The 5,000-nt window shown below is 30.2% G+C and overlaps 2 non-coding genes across 2 annotated transcripts; one reads left to right on the forward strand and one right to left on the reverse strand.

Moving 5' to 3' along the window:
• The first annotated feature begins 305 nt into the window (after nucleotides 1-305).
• TRNAD-GUC (transfer RNA aspartic acid (anticodon GUC)) lies at nucleotides 306-379 on the forward strand. The gene has a single exon. It is a non-coding gene; the product is annotated as a tRNA-Asp (tRNA).
• A 3,079-nt stretch (nucleotides 380-3,458) lies between these two features.
• TRNAC-GCA (transfer RNA cysteine (anticodon GCA)) lies at nucleotides 3,459-3,530 on the reverse strand. The gene has a single exon. It is a non-coding gene; the product is annotated as a tRNA-Cys (tRNA).
• Nucleotides 3,531-5,000: the final 1,470 nt, after the last annotated feature.

Raw genomic sequence — 5,000 nt, forward strand, 5'->3', positions numbered from 1 at the left:
CACCATAAAATGATATAACCTATTTGTCCTTCTACAGAAATACTTGACTTGATATGAAAGAATAAAAAAAAAAAACTCTTTTTTTATTCATTGACAGATTGATAATCAATCAATTTTACAATAACGAAAAAATAAATATTAATCCATGCTTCTCACACTAAAGTCCATGTCTCCGCGCATATCAATCTATTACTTTATTACTCGCGTCTCTGTCTGGTAGAATATGACAATTCGAATCAAAAATCTACATAGAAAGGTTTGAAGGAAATTAAATCAACAACATATGTTGTACACTTTATTTCCCTGGGATTGTAGTTCAATTGGTCAGAGCACCGCCCTGTCAAGGCGGAAGCTGCGGGTTCGAGTCCCGTCAGTCCCGATGGATCCAAATCCAATAAAAAAAAAAATACATCAATTAATCTCTTCCTTTCCTGTGAAAGAGAGAACAAATAACATAACTGAATTTTATTCCAAACGGGATCTCTCTTATTTTTTTTCCACATTTTTCAACAAAAAAATATGGGAATTTTGATTTCTTCAACGAGTACTAATTGATGGGAGAAAGACATATGTGCCATATGTGAATTACCACAATTATTGGTAGCATCATATTCAGGATTCGAAGGCGTACTGGGTCTAGTTGATTACGCCCGATTTTTCTAATGAAATAGAGTACTATACGTTTCCGGAAAGCACATACATAAAGGGAATTTGGACGATACAAAATAAAGTTTACATAGTAAACTTTGATCTAATTTTTCGTCTGAAAGCAAAAATATATCCGTTCTGGCTCCGATTTTTTGTAACCTCAATTAGTAAATTCAATTACTAATTTGAATTTGAAATAATCTATCTTATTAAAATTTAACACTTAACTTTTGATATATACGTCCCACTACTAATTCAAGGAAAGAGGATATTAATACAAACAAGGATCCCATCTATCTCTCTTAGTGAGGTAATTAAGAATTTTTGAAAGTTTAAGTTTCGTTTTTATTTCTTTTTTTTAAGAAGATTTTATAAGTACAAAAAAAGGAAGGAGTTTAGTTCGAACCTACCTCCTTTTCCTTTTTTGAATTTCGCTGCTATTCTTTGCTTGAGTTTGTTTATAAACAATGTAAGGGTAAAGGTAGTCTGATGAGACTTCATCAGATGATTGCATTGAATAAGAGGGCAGTAGATTATAGAAAAGAAAGAATGCAAAAAATTATAAATAAAAAAAAGTAACGAAATTCTTGATTGCATCAGGAATCCCATTTTGTTTAAATTCGGTATGGATAAAAGATCTTCCTATGTTATACTATTCAATTCTCGACGATGAATCGATTTGATAGCTCCGATATTGTTATTCATGATATTTTAATACGATTCGATATCATCGAGATGCAACGCATCCCCTTGAATTTACAAGCGAAACATTTATCATCTCTATGGGATTAAATCCCGAGTTATTGCGAATAAAAAATGAAACGATGATATTATGGAAGTAAATATTCTCGCATTTATTGCTACTGCACTGTTCATTCTAGTTCCGACCGCCTTTTTACTTATAATATACGTAAAAACAATCAGTCAAAGTGATTAATTTGAATTAACCTTGACGTTTTAGTTCTTATCAATGATTGAAGATAAGAAAAATGAAAAGCATTAAAATTTCGCGTCTTAAATGAAATTGGCGGACTAGAATTATCAGTATTCTACGAGAGAAGTATTCGATAAGATCCGATAGTATGGTAGAAAGAAATATATGAATCCTTCTACCATACTATCTATTATTGTTATTGAAGTGTATAAATATAAAATTGTACTCTATAAAAATAGAGGTTGAATATCGATCAATTTGAATATAGATGAATATACAATATATATCTTTCTATTTATATATAGATATCATATCAATTACATATATGTAATATTAATCTAATATACATAGTGGCCCAATTCTATTTCTTTGCTTCATAATTCATGTTGATTAGAATGAATCTGAAATCAAATAATCGAAAGGCCACTAATTTTTTTTTAGCATTCGAAAGAAGTAATTGATTGAGCAGTTGACAGATGATCCAGGAGTTCGGTTCCATGGGAACTTTTTATCTTCGGATTTCGAAAAGAATTAGCAAACCCCATTTTTATTTAACGTTTGAAGCATGATATGAAATGAGTTCCCTAAAACAAGAAAAAATCCTATTTTGAAAATAACTAAAATACTAATAATAATAAATAAAAGAAGTGGTAAGCACGTAATATGTGGGTGGCTACCCCGAGGTACTATCTTATTATGAGGTAGTATATTATTATGCGTAGTATCTCATTGGACAACCACTATGTCTATGTTCTTTCGTGTTGAAAGTATGGATCCACTTAAAAACTTATAATCCGAACTCTTTTTTTTTTTTACTTTTCAAAATAAAAGAAAAAAAGTTTTGCAGAACGATCTATAAAATAAACCAAAAACAATACAGTTTTATTTTTCAATTAGTAGTACTTCTAGAGTCCACTTCTTCCCCATACTACGAGGGAAAGAGAAAATGTAAAGACTACCATTAAAGCAGCCCAAGCGAGACTTACCATATCCATGTGAATTATGTCCCCTATCTCTATGAATATAAAAGAATTATTCCATTATTGCTCACTAATAATTATTATTCACTAATAATAGTGGAATCACTAGCGCATAGTCAAAAAGAGATTCGGGCACAACACCATTGATGAAACAATACAAAAAATCGAATTATCCCAAGTTATTATATGATTTCTAGTATAATCGAAAAAATTCAGTACAAATAAATAAAAGAGGCAGAAAAACTCTTGGAAGTATCAAAAGAATGTTAGTAACATGTAGGAATAATAAGACCTAGTCTTTCTTTTGTTGTCCTGCATTTCATTACATTAAGTAAAAAGTCTCAAAATAGAGAATCAAGATAGTCTATCACATAACCCTACTATTATTCCTTTCTCATTTGATCTAATCTTTACTGTCCCCCCGATTGTTTCATAGAGACAATCGGAAGATGGGATGGCCTATTACATGCGTGGTTAGAGCTTATCGAAAAGAAATAAGTTCTTTTTTTAAGATTAAAATAAAAAAAAAAGCCAATTATTCATTCAATATAATATTGATTGAATGCTCGAGTACTCAGATACTTTCATGAGTCCGTATATCAAGTATCTTCCTCCTTTCCGTAAGGAAAAATGAAATTATATTCCCTAATTCAAGACCCAATGAGTAGACACTACATTAGTAGTCGAAGGGCTATCATCTCAAGATTTAACGATTATTTTTCATTACTCTACTAAATTCTGGAAACGAAACCTATACGCAAGGATTTATAACATTTTAGAGAACCCCAACGATGCTTAGAATCAAGCAAATCTAAAGATGCTTTTCTTCTAAAAAAAATGATAAAGTTATATCAGCAAAACAGAAGAGGGTATTTTGATTCTTTTGTTTGTTGCTGAGGCGACACCCGGATTTGAACTGGGGAAAAAGGGATTTGCAGTCCCCCGCCTTACCGCTCGGCCATGCCGCCAAAACGATACAAAATATTGGATTGGCTCTATCTCTTAGATAGATAGTATCTTACAACACACAATATCTAAAACGAAAAACCGCAAAACTTTGCTTTTTCTATTGAAAAAAAAATGTGGATTTTCATTCACAAAAGCAAAAAATCAGGACAAATGGGAACCGTTAACTTTAACTATTGACTGTGAATTCATAAATGATTCTTGGATTGAAATTGCAAATTCGGTTTCCCTAATGATATAAGAAAACAATCCAAAAAATGGATACCTTACCTAAATAAATAAAAATTGATAGATAACTAATCATTACTAATCCATCCGTATTGATTCGTTTCCATAACCATAAAAAAAATCCTTATTAATGACAATTTTAATAGCGATTATGAGTATATGTAAACCCCAGAACATAAACGATTACTATTATCTAAATCTAATATCTTATATATATATAAGATGTTTATAGGAAATGTTCGGAATTCTGTTTTTAGAATTTTTTTTTCATTATCATTAAATAGAAAATATAAATTTTTGATAGAGTACGACATGTGATGTTCCCCATAGAACTGTAATAAAGGAGGCGATATATATAACTAACTATATATATATATCTGCACATGTTTATTAATAAATACAAGTCCTTATACATACTTCAATCGCATTCTACGAATTCTACTAAAAAAAATATAGGTATAGGTAAAATATCTCTCTTCTATGCGAATTTTTTTTAACAGTGAAATCTACGAAAAAGTTCCATGTTGTTAAATAAAAAAAATTCTATATTGTTTCTTCAGATCAAATCCCGAATCTATTTATAGTACCCAATCCGATTGGAATATCATAATAATGGTAGAAATTGACTCACTTTTGTTTTGATATAGATATTTTATGACAAAACTCCATAATTCTAAATAGAATTTACCAATTCATTTGTAGTTGTTGCAAATTCCAATTTAATTTGAGTATCAAAGTCTCTTTATTCCTACGTTCATATGTATTTCATGCATTACATCTATTACACCTATGAAGTTAGGTAAAATTTCATGTGATTCAGTAAACATAATATAAATTCCATCATTGCTAGATCGATCCATTTTAAGCAAATAATGGGATTTTTTTTTATAAATGGGAAATAAATAAAATGCTTGGGGGTGGAAATGAGAGAATGTCTACAATACCTGCGTTTAATCAGATACAATTTGAAGGGTTTTGTAGGTTCATTGATCATGGCTTAACAGAAGAACTTTCTAAGTTTCCAAAAATTGAAGATACAGATCAAGAAATTGAATTTCAATTATTTGTGGAAACATATAAATTGGTAGAACCATTGATAAAAGAAAGAGATGCTGTATATGAATCACTCACATATTCTTCTGAATTATACGTATCCGCAGGATTAATTTGGAAAACCCGTAGGGATATGCAAGAACAAACAATTTTGATTGGAAACATTCCTCTAATGAATTCCCTGGGAACTT

Source organism: Cucumis melo, unplaced genomic scaffold (genome assembly GCF_025177605.1).
Source record: "Cucumis melo cultivar AY unplaced genomic scaffold, USDA_Cmelo_AY_1.0 utg002185l, whole genome shotgun sequence".
Taxonomy (NCBI): Eukaryota; Viridiplantae; Streptophyta; class Magnoliopsida; order Cucurbitales; family Cucurbitaceae; genus Cucumis; species Cucumis melo.